The 22,749-nt window shown below is 36.8% G+C and overlaps 1 pseudogene; it reads right to left on the reverse strand.

Moving 5' to 3' along the window:
- Positions 1-119: 119 nt before the first annotated feature.
- On the reverse strand, positions 120-21,539 carry LOC113045347 (collagen alpha-1(XXI) chain-like; annotated as a pseudogene).
- Positions 21,540-22,749: the final 1,210 nt, after the last annotated feature.

Raw genomic sequence — 22,749 nt, forward strand, 5'->3', positions numbered from 1 at the left:
GCGAGAGAGAAAATGATATATTACTGTTGGAGAACAAGAAACAACTTGAAGAGTAAAATGATTGACATTTTTCAAATTCTAAAATATTTATTGTAATTTTAATAATTCCAAATGTCAGCTGCACAGATGAAAGGATAAATTCAGTAAAAGACTAAAATCCTATGTGCATGAATGAAAAAAAGAACATGAACAGGAAACATAAAACAATAAATAGATGTTAATTGCTGCTCTTTGCACAAATCTATCCAGTCAAAAACAGACATGCCAAAACTACACTCCTACGATTACTACTGAAACCTACAAGACAAATTCTCAAACAATGAAAAGTATAATTAAATAATAATAATAACAATAATAATAAATGTTTTGGTAGTAAAAATGTTCCTATAAAAACTAACAAATAGCCCTTGAGCAGAAGAAGTATTTTAAAATTTGAACATAAGTGTTCAAAGTATAGCCCGTAGAATTGCTTCACATCCTGTACAGAGGTAGCTTGCCTAGGGCAGTGCAGTGGATACAGCAATTTTTCTTCAAAGGAACAATTCACCCAAAATCGAAATTTGAAAATGAAAATGAAATTGGTCACAGGACATGAGAGAATCAAAGATGTATGTACGCTACGTCAACATGCATGATCCTTGAGAGCATTTTCACCAAGTAATGATTGAATTTTTAGTCTGTTTCTTGCACAAGACTTCAGAAAACTTGCATGAGTTCTACTGGAGCCCAACAGCCCCTTTGGAAAAGAGCAGCCAGGACATGCGTCAAAATCAATCAAAAACATGGGTTCATGATTTAACACAATCAACACAAGATTCTCAAACAGGAAAACACATCACACATTTAAAGTCAAGATCATCGTTCTTTAGAGTTTAAGAGTTCTTGAGGTCAAGGCTGAGCACCAGAAAGGTCCTTTCGAGAGAGAAAAGTATGATCCCACTGTCCTGATGCTAAAAGTTAGGTCCTTTCCTGAAAGGATCATCCTGAAAGCCATAGGCTTGATAACATGAGGATGGGTCACAAACCCCCATGGGTCCCGGGGGCCCACGTCTGCCAGGGGTGCCCGGAGCGCCAGGTTTTCCTGGTGGACCAGAAGGCCCAGGATATCCCTCACCATCATCCCCACGTGGACCCTGCAAACCTGTGGAAGAGAAAATTACTTCTGGACATTGCTTGCAAAAGAAGGGGATTATTATCATGCAGGAATATATTTGTTTCTATACCTGCTGGACCAGGTGGACCTGGCAACCCTATTTCACCCTGTCCTTTAGCACCTTTCAAGCCCATTGGGCCAATATCACCTGTAAGAAAAACATTCAAGCACCATTTTCCCTTCAGTCACTTTATAATCAATAGATGAAATAAACTTTAAAACAGATTGACATAATCCTTCCTCACCTTTTACCCCTGCAGGTCCCTGCCTCCCTGGAGGTCCCGGGTAGCCTGGAGACCCTGCCCTGCCGGGATATCCCGGGGGTCCAGATGGGCCAGTTGGGCCTGTGGGACCTGGATCGCCTGGAGGTCCTTGTTTGGTTTCACAGTGTTGGCAGCTGCTTTGACCCATCACCTGCAGGAGCTGTGGCAGCTGGCCTGTGGAAGGAACATTTAGTGCAGCGATTCTCAACCATTATATATATATATAAGAAATGGGAAAAATCTAAAACGTAAAGTTGAAATTTATAATGCAATTTAAAAATGTATTATAAAATGTACAAAATAATTAAAATAGTTTTGAATAACTAAATCTTCAGTCTTTACACTTTTTTGCCAAATTAATTTACATGCCATTTTTAACTAGTTTTTATTTATATATTTTAAGTTTTAATTTGACCTTTTTATCAATTTTTATTTAGTAATTTTATAAATGAACATGAAAAAATATATAAAATGCTTTTGGCATCTAGCCAAAAAAAGAAAAAAAGGTTAGTTTAGTTAGTTTTGTTTCAGTTTCAGTTAACTTTAATAACCCTGATGACAGATATTTTTTTAATTAATTTAGTCATAAATACTAATTTCCACGCAATAAAATATTTTAGTACTTGATATCACCAGAAAGATTTATGTTCATTATAAACTTGATAATTCTCATGTCTAGAAACCACACTTTTCCTCATTTATATGAAGTTTTATATAAAAAATCAGTTCACAAATTAAATAATAAACATGATGTCAGCTTACTCCTCCATGTTTTAGCTTATTTCAAAGCTTATTTTGTAGGCCCCCTAGTGGATGAGTAACACTGATTTAGTATAAGATGATAAAGATATTTTGTATCTCAGTATCAATGAATGTACTGTACATGTACATGCAGTGACTAGACACTATGTTAATAGGTGTTGATTGGTCAATCGTTGCCTTCTACAGTCAAACATTTTTGTATAACGATGCTAAGCTGTACATTTGTGCTAGTGCTAGTTTCACGACCCATTCTCAGATTAATTATTAATCAAGCAGCAAGATAATGTAAAAATGCTTCTCATTAATGTTGCGATCATCTTGACGTGATTTATTTTACAATAATTACCATGTGACTAACTATCATCCCTTACTACATGTAAGCAACAAGCATTTGGACTTTTAAGGAGTGTAGAGAAGATGGAGTAACATTTGTGACAGAAAAGGCAATATAAAAAACAGCCATATGCTACGTCAAACAAATGGATTTTACAACTATATTTATATTTTCCTCTTTTTTTAAAGAGAACTGAAAGTTGCCCTAAAAGCTACTACTTCTCCAGATGTTTTCAGCTTTCTGACACTTATAGGCACATATATACGCACATCATGAGTCAAATGCTATTAATCTCGAGTATCTTTGTCTTTTTCTGCTAAATAAATTCTTCTGACAAGGTAAATGCATATGAAGACATAGGAACATATCTCAAATACTAGATTTGTATATTTCTGAAGAACACGTGAGTGATTCTCCATGCAAACGTGACAGACATGATTTTAGAGTGTTGTGGGTGTGTTGCTAAGGTGGTTTGAGTGTTTTATAACACATTTTTGGTTGCTAGAGTGGTAAATATGAGAAGGATGAGTTCCATGACTAAATGTAATACTTACAGTTAGGGGCTTTATCAAATTCTAAGTGGGCAAACATTAAAGCAACGCTTGCATTAGCATATTTTATCTTCGTTTTCTCGTTCATTTTGACATCACTCAATTTATTTGCCACTGAAATACGAAAAACTTAAGAAGAACTTACTCTGTAGCACAGAAGCACAGATCTTCATCAGCTGCTCTTCTGAAGGTGCTTTCCCCTGTAACACAGTGTGTGTGTGTGTGTATTTGAGCAAGACTAGACTCATTGTTATCATACATTTCCCTATAAATGCTCAAAAGCATCACACTCACTGGTTTCCCTGGGTATCCTGGAAGTCCTGGCTGCCCCGGTAAACCATCTAGACCCGAAAAGCCTTGAGATCCAGGTGGCCCTGATGGACCCACATCTCCCTTTTTCCCATCAGCCCCTCTGCTCCCAGGCTCCCCTGCTACACCTGGCTGAAAGGGAGTACAATTTGGGGACCAGTATTAAAGTCTGAAAATTGGGATAAAGCTTAATAGAAAGAACACAATTGGAATTTGCTAAACACATTCTAGGGGTAAATAGAGGCACTTCTAACAATGCAGTGCAGGGCAGAACTGGGCTTATACCCCTTACACATTGAAATAAAAAAAAGAGCTGTTCAGTTCAGGTATCCCCTCAATAAATCTGACGATAAATCAATTCAATACGAAGCCCTCCGTGCCAGTGAAACCCCACTGTGTCTAAATACATTCGTGCTTCAACTAATAAATTAAACTCAAACTGAGCTGGATTCCAACCACAACTCTAACATTCAAAAAGAAAATCGAAAGTATAATTATATATATATATAAAAAAAACTCCAGTGTTATCCGGCTCTAAACCGAACCACCAAATTACTTATCAATCAAACAAATAAAAGAAAGACAAACTCTTTCAAAACACCAACGTGTGACCTCTGACATATATAGCAATTGTAAGTCGCTTTGGATAAAAGCGTCAGCTAAATGTAATGTTAATGTAACAGTAGTTATGTTTTGAGAGTAGTTGTGTACCTCCCCTTTGTTTCCTTTCAGGCCTGGTTCACCCTGTTGAGAATGACAGAAGTAAAATTTGAATATTCTGACATTTTATTCACATTAGGCTTCACATTTAGACATTTATATGTAAATTTTTTTTCATGTTTTTAAAAGAAGTCTTGATTTGCTCTTGATTTTTGCACTTTTGATCAATTTAAAGCCTCCTTGTTGAACAGAAGCATTTATTTCTTTCAAAAAATTAAATCTTATGATATCTGTATGATTTTCAAGTCTCTAGATACGATTTGGGTTCCCACTTTAAAGTAAGTCTGTGGGATGTTTTACTTTCCATTGCACAAGCACTGTGGGGTAAGTTGGGCTTCAAAGTTCAATGCGTAGGTTTTACAGGTTTATTAAAATCCATAACCAGAAGTACACTTGTATTAGAAACACCACTAATGAAGCATACAGACGTACACGTACATGTACATGTTACGTACATGTTTTCCAGTGACTCCTGGTTCTCCCTGGTTTCCTTTCTCACCCTGGAAAGAGAGATTCAATGACATGCTCAACCAGTTTTTTTGTTTTGTTTTGCACGATTGTGCCTTTCCACAATCTAGACCAGCATTAACTAGTAAAAGCAGCCTGCACCAGCTGGTATGTTGCTTGGTACTTTGTTTACAACATTTTGACCCTGACTGCTGAATAAAAACATTAGTGTGCGTGTCTTTCGTAGGTCAGAATGCCTGTTAGAAAAAACGTGTTTTGCTGGCAGTTTAACACCTTTTTTTTTAAACTTCCTCTTTTCTCTTTCTCTCACATGCTATGTTTACGATCTTAGCGCTGCATATGACACCATAGATCATGACATAGATGAATTACAAAACTATACGGGTATTCAAGGGCAGGCTTTAAGATGGTTTAGATCTGACCTATCTGATCGCTACCATTTTGTTTATTTAAACGGGGCGTCATCTCAATTATCACCAGTAAAGTATGGAGTGCCACAAGGATCTGTCCAAGGTCCTCTGCTATTTTCAATATACATGTATATTATTGGTAATATTATTAGAAAATACGGGATGAGTTTCCACTGCTATGCTGATGATACTCAACTATGTATCTCCAACTATCTAAGCTAAAATATTGTGTTAAAAATGTAAAAGAAAACCGATAATTTTCCCCTATTAAATTCGGATAAGACAGAGATATTACTTATTGGACCAAAAAACAGAACACAGAATCTTTTGTATTACATTTTAAAACATACGTATTATATTAGAGAGCAACTTGTCTTTAGAAAATCATACTTCCATGTTACAAAAATAGCATTCTTCCATCTTAGAAACATTGCCAAGCTACGAAACATGTCACCTTTTTCTGATGCAGAAAAGCTAGTTCATGCATTCATGACCTCTAGACTGGAATATTGTAATACACTTCTCGGTGGTTGTCCAGCACCTTCAATAAACAAGCTAAAATTGAAAACTTGAATTGAACTAAAAGTATTTTTTGAAGAGACGTGAGAAATCAAATGTCAAAGCTGTCGCTTATCACTAAGCAGTCATGGTACCTGACTCCCCTTTGGTCCAGATGATCCTGAGTCACCCTGTAAAATACAAGCGTAGGAGATCTGACATTTAATAGTGATGAATCTAAGAATATTTTTAATAATACATTAAAGTGCACAGTTCATAGAGGTCGCATCAACCGAAAATAGTCACTCACTGAATTTGCATTTTAAATTCCACACTTTTCATCATTTTCTGGTTGAAAAATAAAGTATTTAGCCTATTGTGTTTCCCTACTTAAGAAACATTCCCACTGCAAAATATTCAAAATGTAAAGAAAAGAGAAGAATCCTTAAGTATTAAAGCACCACCATGAAAATAGGCTGTCAAAAATGCTAATGAGAATTTGAAAGGAAAATATTTAAATTATGCAATGATTAATGTGCTATTGTTCATTACATTGAGTGTAGTATTCACATAAACCGGGTAGAAAGAGAGGTAAAAAAGACAGAGTTCTGTGAGTTGTAGTAAATTTATAATGTCAATGCCATGTTAAAGTCAGCGTGAAACTAAAATTAACCCTATCTATTTTATAAATGCAGATTATAGTTGGTATTAATCATAACTGAATGTTCCAGCTAAAACCACATACTTCCTGTGACATTCAGTATGCAGCACTCTAATAATTTATACTGCTTAAACTGCACATGCAACATCCACATCTCAAATTCACACAACTGATGTGACAGAACCGTCCTAAATGTTTTTCTTTTTCGAATATTTACTATATCTAATGCAACCTATTGTATAATTGCATCCATTGTATATGCACATCTTCATTAAACCCTCTAAAGCAAGAATTCCGGTTAGGTTTAGGTTGAAGATGGACGTACCTTATGACCTTTAAACCCTGGATGACCTCTAATGCCAGGGGGACCTTGAATGCCATGCTCTCCATCTGAACCCTATGGATACATGCATGCAGATCTCAGTACAGGCAACATCACTATACTTAATGACATAAATCATTTAATATGATTATAGACATAGCATAGTTTTGTCATATACCTAATGTACAGTATGGCATCAGAAGAAATGGAATAGTGCACAATACAGACTCATTTTCAATTCTGGATAAACTTACACATTAAAACATTACTTTTCTGCTTAATCTGGAAGGATGTGAAATAAATGCAATGAAATAATAATTGCACACTTTTCATACTCTTTAAAAAGTCTCTCACCTTCGGCTTTTGTAGGCCTACATGAAAAACATTCCTCTCATACCTATTTTTTCTTCAGCATTTGACTTGTTAATGTAAATTAACGGTTTCTCAACATTATGACTCAATAGAGGCTTAATATAGCATCTGCTATTCAAAGTTATTTCTTGAAGCCGGCTGAGGAAGCGGCAGGTAGCAGAAAAGATAATATGGTATTTTCAGACCTTTATATGTGGAAATCCCCCTCCCTTAGTTCACTCACTTTAGCACCAGGTGGTCCAGGTAGCCCATCCTGCCCGCGAGAGCCAGAATTCCCCTGTCAGCAAATAAGGATTTCGCTCCATGTCAATGAAATGATATAAAGGCAAATAGTTCTTAATTTTGATAAATTTAATAAATCCTTGCTTAATAAATAACTAATTTTTTTTAAGGATATATTTCTTTACATTTCACGTATTTATAACTTCAGAAGTTATACAAAAAATACAAATGAATAATAAATATACAATAAACTACACATAGCTGGGATGACTTACTTTTGGACCAGGAGGACCTTCTACGCCAGGTGGGCCAACTGGGCCTGGGGGTCCCTAGAATTAAAGACAACTCTTCAGTAAGTCAGTAATTCAAGTCTAATATACTGTATTTATTTGCTATATCTCTTCCAGTGAAAACCATCAACATTTTGTGCATTTGTTTCATGGCTTATGTCAGTTTAATGTGCAAAGACAACAATAAGAAAGTCATTCGGAGGTATATTTTTCAGAAAGTTTAAACACTTCGGCACAAACTAATCCATTCTGGGTACACATGAACTTGGTTACATTAACCTATGACGTGTGTTTGGGCTGCACTTTACCTTTAAAAAATAAATCATTTACCTCTGCTGTTGGAAACTAGATTTCACATTTTCTGAAGAAAACGTGAGTGGTGCTTGCCCGTGCCAAACTCACCGCCATAGTGCTAGAGTGGTTTTGCTATGTGGTTAGTGAAGTTTTAGGAGTGGGTTGCTATGATATTCAAGGTGTTGGCAGGGTTAGAAATAGTATAAGACCACAAAATCTCTATGATATTCTGTTTTAATATTTTAGATTATTTAAGAATATTTAATATCATCTTAAATCTTAAAATAATTTAATAGCCACCTGATTTAGTTTAAAGGAAAATGTCACTGTTTTTCCATATACCACTTTGTTCTTCCCTCAGCTTAGATGAGTTGATTCGTACCTCTCCCATCTCAGTGCATGCATTCAATCGCTGTAGCACATGGTGCCACTATGTTAGCATTTAGCTTAGCATCATTCATTCCTTAGGATCGCACGCTACAGCAATTGAGTGCACGCATTGAGACGGGAGATGCATGTATCAACTCATCTAAACTGAGGGAAGAACATAGTGAAATATGGAAAAACTGGGACATTTTCCTTTAAGAACAAATCATACTTAACATCTTGCCCAAAATCAGAGGCCTTGATAAACAACTTAAATAGTTATTGCATGTAAAATTATGAAATATTCTACCTGGTGTCCTGTTGGTCCAGTAAAACCCGCTGGCCCTGGCATCCCACGCTCACCCTGTTAAAATCATTTTTGTTATAAAATAGCACAAAAGCTGTTAGAAAATAAATTCTCTCCAAATGACTAGTGTCCAAAGTTTGGAGTGGGCAAGCATTTTTTTATGTTTTTGAAATAAGTCTCTTTTGCTCACAGAGGCTGGATTTATTTGATAAAAAATACAGTAAAAACTGTCATATTATGAAAATATTAAGAACCCATTAAGAACCCTAATATAACCTTTTTTTATACGTTAAAAATTACTCCAGTCTTCAGTATCACATGATTTGAGCCGATTTGCTGCTTTTGAAACATATGACATTTTATTATATTTAATATTTTATGATTCATCTGGGTCCTTACTTGAGGTCCAACAGGGCCTATCTCTCCCGGAAGCCCCCGCATACCCTAAAAAAATCACAGAAAACATTCATACAGTAAGTTGTTTATGGTTAAGGCAGTACAGTTTAACATCCCATGAGTCTTTTGCTTTCTTGGTTGAAATACACAACTACAAAGGATCCAGTCTAAAACACATGCTTAACATCCTGGAGGCACCTTTTACTGCCACTATTGCCTGTTTACTTACCAAGGGCTGCCTTTCTGTATCACTGCCAAGCCACACTGTAACCCATTCAAATGTAATGGCAAGCACGTATTCTATCATTAGAGTGGTTTACATGAGAGTTTATGATGAAAGATAAAAGAAAGGCATAAATCACCACACCTACAACCTTCCACAGCTGATACGTCCCATTTCCTGGACCGATTTCAGGGATCCCATAATCTTGTACATTTTTCTTTCAAATGAGCCAGGTTGATTGGCCATAAACAGGAAGCACAGCCCAAACAGCTTGTGGAATGAATGAGTGTCAAAGTGTTCAGTCAAACAGCAAATGTTCCTCAGCAAGGTTTCCAAACACTATGTGGCAACAGACATAAAAGAGATTGCAGAGATAGAGAGACAGACAGAAGGAAGTGGAGACGTGCAGAAAACCATTTGACTTCTAATGAATGCACTTTTGACATAAAGGAATTGGTTTATAGAAAAACCGCCGTCTCCACTTGCTCTGTGTGCACAAATCTGCCAAATAAAACGGTTCTGCAGGAAAGAACGAGAAAGGAGAACATTCAGAGGTTCACCACGACCTCAAAAAGAGGGAAGGGTGTATTAACTGTTATATTAATCGCATGACACTGGACAGATGTCTTCCTAAAATTTTCCATAGGGCTGCTCTCGGCACCTGGGCTTGGAAATGGAATTGAGTGCTTGCCAAAACGTTACCCCAAAAGGGAGCACTTACTGTTTGAATATATATATATATATATATATATATATATATATATATATATATATATATATATATATATATATATATATATATATATATATATATATATATATATATATATATATCAAACTAAGCCAGGGATATCTAAATATTTACACTGAGGCCTAAACCACATCACTTCAAGTCAGTAGCTGAAATAAAAATGAAAACTGACTTTAGTTGAAAGCATAAACAGTCTGAAGTCACTTTAAATTTTTGATTGAAACCATCTAGCAACACTTCTCATGCTAAAAAATATATAGCAGCACCATATAAAAGAGGGGAGGGGGCTATGTATATATTTTAAATGTATATATATATAAAGAGGAATTGTGTGACAAGTGTTGTTTGTTTAGCAAAGCAGCTGCTAATTAAAGAATGTCGAAATCAGAAATCATGATCTCATTCTCCAGAAGCAACCCACAACCTAGCAACCCACAATCACGAAACTTTGCAGATCATCAGCAGTTAATGGCATGCTCTTCCGGCAGATCTCAAGCAAGATGCAAGTCAAGATGAGAACAAAGACATTTTGACATCAAAGACAACAAAGACATCCATTGCATCTTATAGTTTAACGAACAAACTGGCACGTCGCTGTTGTTTCAAGTTGCAGTTTCATGAATTAATTTGAGCTAATCAATTCAGGAGATTTGCAATATTTCACCAAAAAAAGCAAGCCTTTAAAAATTTAAAACCAATGGTAAAAAAATATTACGATTAGGAATAATAATAATAATAATAATAAACTTTTATCTTTTAGTTTTTCAACCCAATAGAGGCCTCAAACTGAGTCTGCCTCAGCTTCTGAGGCATTCGGAAATAAGACTAAGGCCTTGTCTGTCTGAAGTGTTTTCCTTTCTCATAGTCAGAGTTGCAGTTAACATGCGTGACTGGCAATGAAGCAGGAAGACTTTGAACAACATCTAGAGCATAAACAGAGCTGATGTTGACTATATACATGTATCATCTGCTACTTTACATCTTTAAATCTCAGTGATGTATTCTGGGATTAGTAAACACTGTGGTTTCATCATTTCCAAATCTAGAGTTAGCAGCACACCGCAAATCTGTGGGGCTCTGCAGCGAACCATTTGACAAGGCCCCTTCCACCAGAAACATCATGCAATAAACTCTACACAGTGGCCTTTCACTATGACACAGTCAATCTCATCAGATAAGTATGTGATTAAATATGTCATCATCATAAATCAAAATTTGTATTGTGCTAATGTGCTATTAAAAAACGTTTCGACCTGGTTAAGACCAGAACAATTCATCAATCGAGCCAGCCTGTGAACTAGAGTTTGAAATAAGTAATGAAAATTAAATGAAAGTGACTTCAAAGCAAAGATTCCAGAATGGAGTTTGACTGAAAAAGCTTAGCAGAAAAGCAGTTGATATATTCCTAAAAATGAACTAAAATTGTATTGGTATATGATGTTGTGGCTGCAGATGTTTGATGCCTTACTAATCAAACTGAATGAACTATATTTTCAAAGCAACTGAAGTTTTTTAACTAAACCTAAAGAACTAAAACTGAGGTGGAAAAAAGAATAACACACACACACACACACACACACACACACACACACACACACACACACAAAAAACAATAAGTTGAAAAATTAAACTCACAGGGATTCCTGGTTGTCCATCTGATCCTTCTGCACCAACATCTCCTTTCTCTCCCTAAATAAATGTTAAAAATAAAATAAAAATGGGTTAGAAACGCATATTGCATCTCAGAATCAAAAGAAGAAAACGATCACACATTTACTGATGTAAAAATATTCTAAAGCATTTTTTTCTTGGTCACATGCACATCACATATATTTAGAAACGGGAAACGTGGTAAGCTGTAGGTAAAAGAGTATCACTTTGCCTTAAATAATCATAGTACATTCCACCAATTACAGATATAATTAGAGTTCGGCACTTCCAATTTGGGTTAAAAAAAATGTTTTTACATACTAATTACATAAAGAGAAATTAAGCACTGAGAAAGTTAAATATGCACACATCTTAATTGTAAAGTAAGTATGAAAATTGAGAAAGTCTGTCATTAAAATCTAAACATGTTACACCCAACTGTAAAAGGAGCTTATCTAAAGACTTTTTTTGCACTTTCTGAAGTACTAAATTACAAGCCATACACATGTGGGAATGCTGCTGAGAGATGTCCTCCTTTCCCGAGATGCTCGGCTGTGGCTGGCCATCATGTGAATTCAAAAATAGCATGTTTCTGGTTACATGTGCATGTAATTTGTGTATGGTGGAACACACCTGACAGAAAATATGTAATACCCCACATTTAGCATGGGGCATGGGATATGTTCAGAAAAACACACTGCTGTACCACACTGCCATACAAAGGCTAACAGCGTAACTACACATTTAGTCTAAAATCAACTCTCATAGGCTATTATTTACAAAGAGGAAAAAAAGTGTGTGAATACGAATATTTAAATAAAGGGTCAAAAAAAAAAACATTTAAGACTTTTCTCTCTTTTTTTGCCATTTCCAGTAGTAGTTTTGGCTTTGTAGGTTAGCAGGCTAATATTATTTATGTGCACAAGCAGTAGACGTTTCTCTTCAAGTAGCCATGCAAATAATAAATACTTTAACCCTCATGTTGTTTTTCCTCACTGATCTTAAAATTAATGACAATGTGTTTTATTTCTGAGACTATATTACTTCATTCTGAATTGAAGCTACAGTGAGGTCATGCATTAAAGTAGCATATTATATTTTTTTTTAAACATGCACTACTGTGCAGTATGCTAGTATTCAATTCTGAACATAGTCCTAAAAAAATGTGATTAGTTTTAATGTAGAATGCATGGGAACTAGTCTGTAGGTTATAAAATGTTTGCTCAAATAACAGTTTATTTCCCAGGCTTTCTCTTACTGGATTTCTCTTGTCCACTCACATAAATGCATGCACATAATATAGATTTTACCCTGAAGCTCTGACATTTGAAAAGACCTCACACAAAGCGTGCTTTCGAAACATGACAAACAATAATTGTACCTTATACCGTCGCTCTGCAATTATATCCAGGAGAAAGCCAATTAAAAGGAATTTATGAGATTCCACATGACTTTTATCTTTTTTAACCTTTTGGTGGAAGTTTTTGTGCATGCACTGAACATTTGATGCAGGTGGAATATAAGTAATGACCCATTTCAGTTCAGATAAACTCATAATCAACGTAGTCACGAGTTGTTCTTGGGTTTTGGGGTCTGTGTGTTTCAGTTTCTTTTAACAGTCCATATGCATGTACGTCTGCATGTCATGATTAAAGGCTGTTTCCAGGGTTGGCGGCACCACTTGTGCCGCGGGAAACCCACCCTTATGAGGGAGCTCTCTTCTGGCACACCACATGAAACCGAGTTTTGGTTAACTAATCATCCCTTAGTGGTCTGGGGAAACATGGTGTTACCGCTAAAGCGAGCAATTCTGTCCCAGATCCAAAGTGGGAAGGCCGGGACTTAATAACGAAAACTAGCAAACACGATAATACCAACCCTGTCCAGTTCAGTTTTCACAATTTTCAAGTTTCATGTATATGCTAGCCAGTAGCCATGGCCCTTTATGAATCTATAACCAATGTGTGCTTTAAACAAGTAGCTACAACAGTTGTGTGATGCATTAAGCATGTATAGTAAAACCTAAAAGAAGCACATGGTTTGAACACGAAAACTGTTTTCTAGGTTTAAAGGCTGGACTGCACAGAGATTTGTATCATTTCAATTAAACAATAATCTATCATAAAGTCAAATTTTCATTAATTTAAGCAAGAGTGAGCACTGTAACATGATGTTAAAGACCAAACACATTCTATAAATCATTTTTTATAAGTTAGATCATTTCAGCGAACATAACCAAACGTGTTTCCAACGTTTTAAAGGTTATTTTACAGCTTTGTGGAACAAAATCTGAATGTCACATCTGTCAAACCAAGCCACATCCAAACCTGAACAAACATTGAGTGTCGCCAAGAGTCAAATCAAAGCCCTACTGATAAACAAGCTTGATTTAATGGGCAGTAAATAGCAGGGCGGCACTAATTTTCAGAGAACGGGCGGCACGCAGATGCTGAGACAGATGCAGTAGCCCGAAAATAGATCTGAGTGACAGACTTCCAATTCATGTCTAAACAACTACACCCATTTGCTCAAACCACACTATAGGGGAGAAAAAAATAATAATAATAAATATTATACGTATATATTTTCCAAAAATGTCTCAAACTGCAATCAGAAATTTTAGACCTCTATATGAGCTCAACAAATTATCAAAATGATCACCAATCATCAACAGTTCATTTGTTTCTATTATCATATCTATCAAGACACTCATAGAGAATGTGAAGGAGAAAAATCCTGAAAACAGTCTTTAGGAAGTCTCAAGAACTATAAAAGAGCAACATCTGAGCACTAAAGATCTCATTTGGGTTGACCTACAACACTAGAAGGGTGCAATATTCATCAAATGTGTTTTTAACATTAATAGAGGCATTCCCGAATATTATTGCTAGGTGCTAGTTTATTTTTACAAAGTGTCAACATCCTGGTGAAAACGAGCTTTGCCATGATACACCAACTATAAAGCAACATTCATCTGTTATTTATCACTATACCACAGTATTCAACTGCACTAACGGTAAATCTTAGCTGATGTAATATGTGACCAGCACATACAGTAGTAATTTGGCTGGCATGTGACCTTATATTCATCTAGAGCAGAGAGCAGCTCACAATGTGTACTGTGTCATTGACCAATCATAATCTGGGTGTTTAAGTTGCTATACATAGACCTTTGGGCAAGACGACAGTCTGCTGCTGGCAAAAAGCTAAGAAAAATGTTAGAGAGAGACGGATAAAAAGGATCGACAACAAGGCCACAAATATGCCCTTGTGCTTAAAATAATCCAGAACTTTCTCATGTGAGAGGATGTCTGATCGTATACCTAACACATCTGATGGTTTACACCCTGTGCTGCTTTAAATACTTCCAAATTCTGGGTGTGAAGTTGAAACTGCCTATGAACACGAAAACAACTCCACGGATTCTCATGAACTTCAGAAACAAGACAGAAATCATCAAAATCACTTCGATTCATGTGGTCCAGGACCAAATATTAATGGGTGGGGTTTCTCTAATAATATACACCACAAAAAAGTGCATTATTTTCTGTCGTATTGACACAAGGACGTGAATTCATTCTCATGCACAGCTGACAGAAAACAAACAGTGCTGTCTGAAAATGGCAAGGTTCCTTCCTGTGGAACCAAAGCCAGTGATTTACAAAACATCTAAGCGTTCTTAAATCAAGAGACATTCGCCTTAAAAGCATAGAGACCTATGATAAATTTATGATAAACTTATCAAATTTAAATGGGCTTATGCTTGAATCAAGACTAAATGTATTTGCAATGGGCTAAGAAATATCTTAATCCCCAAAAAAGCAAATGTATTTTTCTACACCATTGGCAGTTGGATCAAAGACGAAAAAGTGTTTAAGCATAAAAAAAGTGTAATGCTGCTTTAAACTGTTGTACTCCCCCCCCCCCCCAAAAAAAAAATGCTAAAAGTTTTCTTTTTTATTTAATTGCAACTTTGTGTTTGTTTTTCTGAGCAAAAAATAAATATAATAAATTTTCCCCTGATTTACAGAAGACACCCAGTAAAATGTCATTCAGTGTAACAATCTTGTCAGGCATATTTACAACAAAAATCAATTTATGACATATTAAAAGACTAATTACTTTCACCCAAAATACTAATGAGTTGTAATTTTACATGTTTAACATTTGCCACTATCCTAGGTTTTGCCCATTTGTCAGTAATAATTTATTACTAATTTAAAACACAATACAATTTAGTATGCTCCATTATTCTTTTAGGTATTTTAATATGTACACGTAAGAATAAGCATGTTGTTTGAATATTTGCATAAATATTGTGTTACACTGAATGACAATGTAATATTATTTCAACCAAATTTTGACATTTTATTCTCCAAAAAACGTATTTGAAACCTTAAAAGTACACATTTTACTTACTTTTAACGTGCTTTCTATGGACACAAAATCACTTTTGTACATTTCTTTTGATGCAGACATCTTAACGTCTTTGACCCAGGTACAGTATTTTTGTTCTCATTTAAGCACTTAAATTTGACAAATCTACCCGACAACAAGTCTTAATATCTTCTTAAGTCATCTTGCTACTCATATAAATGTATATTGATCTATAAATGTTTAGTTATTTGTACTGGAAAGCAGAAAATAATGGCGTTGGAGGTTTCTGCCTTTTAAAAGCTGCTTTTCATATGCCTCCATCATCACAGCATCCCTGGTTTTGATTAATTATGATTACAGGAGTGGTGTTAGATGAATTGTCAGTGGGTTTGGGATATGTCATTCTGAAATCTGTCTTACCTTGGGACCAGCAAGTCCAGGTAGACCAGGTTTCCCAGGATCTCCCTGCAGAGTAAAGAGAATAATGATGACAATGACCATCAATGAACAGCACTGAAGATTCATAAGTAGATGTTTAAAAGTAGGTTTCTTACATTCATTCCAGGTTTTCCGGGTGGTCCCATTTCCCCTGGTTTCTCCTGGTATTCCCTGTAAGGTCACAATAGTTTGCATAAGAAAAAAAAAAGTTTGGTAATCATTTCCTGTCATTTTCAATAGATGTAATAGGATGTATGTTTTTTTTACCTTGCTTCCTTGAATTCCTAAGTCCTCTAAATCTAATGTGGAAAAGCCAGTGCCCTAGAAGAGATTTTAAGTGAATGATTTTAGTCATTGTAGCTTTTACTTACTAAAGAGGAATGTTTTACACATAAACACTTTAAACATAACAACAGAAAAAAATCAGATTAATTGGACAGAAAGTTTGAGACTCACTGTTGGTCCTGAAGGCCCTGGTGGTCCCATTTCTCCCTGTTAAAAGATTGGGGGAAGAATTATGCAAGCTAATATATATCTCTAATTTCAATGACAATAAAAATCTCGAAATCGACATACTTTGGGTCCTTCCAGTCCTCGCTCCCCCTTTCGTCCTGGTTCACCTGCTTCCCCCTGTAAATGGAAGAATAAAATAATAATGCAAAGCTTAAAGGTTATTAGAAAATGTTCTTGATGTTTCACTCACTTTCTGTCCATCTCGACCGGGTTCTCCGGATGCTCCCTTTTCTCCTGGTTTCCCCTGTTGGACAAACAGATCATGGTGATTAGGCACGTCCAAACCTCATGATGAACGCCACACTAATGATTCTGCTGTACTTACAGGTTTACCATCAGGGCCAGGAGGTCCTTCTCTGCCTTTCTCCCCTCTAAAGCCCTACATTCAATCAATGAGTTAAAGATTTGTTTTGATCAGATGTCCCAAACAAGCAAAAGGCCCCAGCAAGTTTGCCTGCCAATCCATTAGAATGCATTTTTTTAAAGTCTCACCATAGGTCCAGGTAGACCGGGTAGACCAGGTTTACCACTAGGACAATCACAACCTTCTACAGCAGGTGAGCGATCCGAAGGACACTAGGAATGTAACACATAAAACATAAACTAAACCAATCCCCAATTAAATTAAACATTTTTAAAAGCAAGAATAGTGATGCTGGTAACTTACCCTGTCATCATCCTGTAAAAAAAACAGTTTAAGATAAATTAAAGTGGGAAGGAAATCACTGGAAGCAGATAACAAGATTTATACAAGATGGATATGTTCCTGTATCAACATTCTTGTTGGTCCTGGAACTACATTCCTTTTTTTTCTTTTTTTTAGTAAAAAAAAACAACACCATGCTGGTCGACACAAACTAGCATTTGATGGTTAACAACTTGGCAAGCAAGACCAACAGCAAACCAGTCTTACCACAGAGTAAATTTCACATGCTGTCTCTCGCTCACTTTGCTGTGGATCACAGTAGATCCGCAACTTCTGCAGCACGATCTGATAAAGAAACACAACAGAAATTTTTGTAGCAAACAATCCGTCTTCCAAGTTTCACTTAATTTGGCACATATTAACTTGAGATCAGGCAGGAGTCGAAAATAGCAAAAACACTTTGGAATAACTCACAGGGACTGTTGTTTCAATATTAATTTTCTTGGCGACTTGAGTCTTTCCATTAATGTAGATGGGAACAACTGCACCTAGGAGCTGCTCCTCCACGTAAGCACCATCTACGAAACAAGTGATGCGTTTGGGCCTCACCAGGAACTTCAGCTGATGCCAATCCGTGTCAAAGAGCCTCTACAGGGACAGCAATCGTATTAGCAAAAGACACAACACATACACATTGATATTCTTAGTGTACAGACATTTTAATAATAGCAAAACACTATACGATATGGGATGCAATCATTCCAATCTTGCATACTGTTTAGTTTAATTGGGATGCAGCCAGTGTTGTTGTTTTTTTTTTTTTTTTTTTTTTTACTTTGTGATTTATGGCTTTATTTCAATACAAAATATGATGTGGAAGAGAGGAAGGTCCGCAAGCCAGAACTCAAACTCAGGATGCATGAAGCACAACGGTGCTACATGTCGGCACGCTGCTCACAAGGATATCTGCACCGACCGCCAATGTTTTTTTTTAATGAGATTTAAGAATGATATAAAAGTATCAGAGACCTTGATGCCTCGGTCATTAAATATGACTGTCTGCTCTTTCTTCAGAGTGCTGGTGCAGGTGAAAGTGACCGATTTGTCTGCTCCGTTCACAGTCACAGCGATCTGCTTCACCCCGTCTTGAGATAAAACTCTAAACAGGTCAAACTTCATCCAGTGAGCTGGGTTCTTCAAGCGCAGGGTGGCCACAAACACAAAAGCTGGTGGAAGGCCTTCTGGAAAGATCTCTCTGTGAGGAACACAGAGTGAAGGTCAAAATTGTCTGAATGTTCCAACCACAACAATTTACATAATCCTAACACTTCAACATGTGCACAAACAATGCAGTGCTAATCGTGAACTATAGATGTGGTAAAGCAAAAATCACCTGGTGCTGTGGGTGATGTCCATACGAGGGCTGAGCTGTGACGCTCTCTCTGATATCAAAGAGCCCTGAACCTTCTGAGCCACCTGCTCGATCTTCATCAGGCTCATTAAATCAAAGCCCTTCTGATCGTTCACCGTTCCAGGGATCCGCGTCGGACACACCGATTCTGTGAATGAGAGAATGTAACTGCTCAATTCACAAACATTTCAGTTGCACTCAAACTGTTGTGTAATGCTTTAGATCACCAGAAAATAACAACCGATGAACAAATGTCAATTTTTTAAATCTGATTTTAATGAGATGTCTTTAAAATTTCAGTTGATTCTCATAGACATCAATGAGATAAAACAGAAAGCAAATGAACACTTAAATTTCCAGTTTTTTAAAACAGATCTCAAAATTGTTCTCTTATATTCCAAGACACCAAAGTCTGCAATCAAAAGTCTGTGATCTCATTAGATATAAAGATAACAGATACAAACTCATTGAATGTAAATACAGACCAAATCTGAACTGCTATCTCATTTGTATTCCTCCTAAGGGAGGAGACACATCTGAGATTTGAGCAATAAAAAACAAAATAAATTATCATACACTCAATGAAACAACTGGAAATAGATGCCAGTTTTTAACCATATGGCATCAAACAGACACCAGTCCAAAGATTGAATTTCCAAAGGTCTGTAAGTATCTTGTCACTTAATATTCTTTGCTTAGTCTTTGCTAATGATGACCAACAGTTTATCTTCAGGATTAAACAGATGCATTGGGCCCCAAAGTTTACATCCATGTGTGACTGTGTGCATTTTAAACTCCGTTACACATGTAATGTCTCCAATGTCACTGGTCCTAGAGAAAAATATGCTCCAAAGTCTAGCACGACTCACCCTCACACAGTTTCTGCTCCATCAGGTCCCAAATGCTTGCAATGGAGTTATAATCCTCCACATGTAGCACGTAAGTTGAAGTTGGCTTGTTGGCCACAGATACCAACTCAGAGTTAGAGATCTCATTCCCTACACCGACTGCAAACAGAACAATATTCTGTGCCCTGGCCTCCATGGCAGCATCCTCAACGTCATCCTGAGAACGCCCATCGGTGAGAACCACCGCGATGCGGTTTCTGGGAGACTTGGATGTGCGGTTAGGCATCCCGAAGACATGGTCTGTAGCGAACTTGATGGCGCGGCCGGTCCGTGTGTTGCCCCCCAGGTATGAGATGGAGGTGATGGCCTCGATGAGTTCCTGGCTGTTCTCATGCTTTCCCAGAGGAATCTCCAGTCGAGGGGTGTCGCTGTACTGGACGACTGCTACCTGAGTGTATCTGGTGCTCACGTCAAAACCACTGGTGATGTTGATGAGCCAATGCTTGGCAGTTTCAAAATTAGGGATCCCCAAGCTCGAGGAGCCATCGATGATGAACACAAGGTCATTGGGAGTTGTGCTGCAACCTACAAGCCCAGGAAAACATTTGCCCAAAGGGTCCACATGCAAACCCAGCTGGGTTACAATTCTTGAACAAATGTAGAGTAAAGTCAGGCATCTCAACCAAATGCTTGAATTATATAAGAATGACTTAATACGTATTACAGAAGTCATTTTCTCAAGTGTATACATTTACACTTATGCATTTGGCAGATGCATTAATTCCAAAAGGGATTTGCATTGCTTTTAAGGTTTTACCAGTTCATGCATTGCCTGAATCAAACCCATGATCTTGGCGTTGCTAGTGCCATGCTCTACTGTTTGAGCTACAGGAATGCCTTAAGAGTGTCACTTTAATGCAGTTTGATACTGTTAACAGGTTCAATTATTTAAACCATTTGACTAATACATTATAAGGTACAAGCCTAAGACTAAGATGACAAACCTGCTTGAGTGTCCTCTTGCTGGAATCCACTGATGTGGAGCATCAGAACACAAACAATCAGTGAAGAAAACATCCATGTCCACATGGTATGGCAACAAGAGGCCAAAGCAGCAAGAAAATGTCTGGAAAAATATATATAAAAAATTGTGAAATATCTAATTCTATCTATACATCTAAATAAATAATACATCATTATATATAAATAATGCATAATTTAGCTATTTACCTATTATTCAAAGTTCTGAATTTGCACATACACATAGGTACTTAAGTAGTGCGGTGAGCGTGATTTAACCAAGTACAACATATTCTTGGAACAACATCCTTGTTGATCCTGGAACAACATTCCAATCAACCAATCATAACTGATATATAACGTTTCAGGAAATATCTGTTTTAGGTTTACGATCAGGGTTTAGGTGCTTCTACGTCCTTGTTAATCAGCTATCATTTATCACTGATTTTATGAATAAATTATGGGTAAGTCTATATTTTGGACAATAATTTTGATCCAGGATTATCAAAAGATGTTGATCCAGGAACATGTCTTACTTGGTAAAATCACAATGACATAGTAGTACCATGAGTCAATGAACAAATGATAACACCATGGTGCAAATGCATCCAAAACATGTTGTTACCATGATTACATATGGCCCTTAACATAACACTGTGTCCCTTCGAAAAGTTAAATTGAGAAAACATCAAATATTCCTGTAAAACAAACAACAACAACTAAAATAATAAACTATTCTCTCACCAGCAATGTGAATCCTGGAAATCCAGAAGTTTAAACATCAACAGTTCGCCACCAACACGTTACAAGACAAGAGCTAAAAATGCTCTCATCACTGACATGAATTACAGTCCAGTGCTACAGAAGCAGTGCGCAGATGGCAAGATACAGCCAAAGACTATTTTATATCTGCACCCACAGTGACGTACAACCTTTCCTGGGCAGAATGAAAGAGCGACAGGCATCAGAGAGAGGGAGGAGTATGGGTTTAACCCTCCACAAAACCATCTTCAAAGGAAGTCAAGCCAAATGGCTCTGAGCCTCCAATCCCAAGGCCCGTTCCACAAATAGCGCAGTCCAAAAAGTCTTTATTTTCTCTGCTGTCATGCATTGAGTTATTTAGAAGAGTCCATTGACATTACATTAACATCTTGCCTATGCAATGTCTTTTGTGTTACATTGAAGACTGTGCCTTTATTCTTCCAGTAGCACAGAGTTTATTTCCATATGTTTAAGTCAGATACTTAAACACAGATGTTGGTGCCTTCTATTGAATCCTAATACTGTGAAATAACTCATCGGGGACCACCATCATTCTCCATCGGCCAGTTTATGAATAAAAAGATGTTTAGAAAGAAAGTAACACATCCGACCACATTAGTACCTGAGGAAGGAATAACCTGTGAGATGCTTTGCTAAACTTCCCTGTGTATATATTTATACACCACAGACTTGTACACATATCCAGTGTTCAAACACATTTATATATTAGCACAGCTATTTTGGATCAAAGGTGGGCCCCTCCAGGTACCAGAGGAATCACATTAGACAAAAATAGAGGAGACATAAACAAGTGAACTGAGGCATGTGAGTTTAGTTTAATGGTGTGCAGTGTTTTTTAATATGATGTAATGACGCTGGAATACAATGCATTTGTTGTGTGAAGGATTTGGGGTGAAAAAGAAATGGGACTGAAGGCGACATGCATCTCAAGAAATAGGAAAGTTTCTGCTTGTCCTAATATACAAAAAGAAATGGTGGTATTGGGGAGGTTGGTTATGATATATGCTGAATGTTAATTATACATGCTATTGAAAACTTAGTGGAGCAGAGTGCTTGTTGAAATATACACATCATGTCAAGGCTATACAATGTTGCCCCCTGGTGGATATAATGGTCTTTAACTTAGGGAATCCCACTCGTGTTCTTAAATTGGGGTCTGGGGATATGGGATTATATCTCTGCCACAATTCTGCACACGAGAGATCATAAATGCCAACGGCTTGCTTGTACAACACAACCCAGCATTGCAATATGCAATAATTCCAGCCAATCAGAGATGAGACTGCTAAATTCTTACTGGCTGCCTTGACAACCAGTCACAGCATTCCTTGCATTTCCATGACAGCAAAAGAGGAAGAAAAAAAAATGTGCATACATAATTATTATGCAAG

This window comes from Carassius auratus, chromosome 27 (assembly GCF_003368295.1).
Source record: "Carassius auratus strain Wakin chromosome 27, ASM336829v1, whole genome shotgun sequence".
NCBI classification, from domain to species: domain Eukaryota; kingdom Metazoa; phylum Chordata; class Actinopteri; order Cypriniformes; family Cyprinidae; genus Carassius; species Carassius auratus.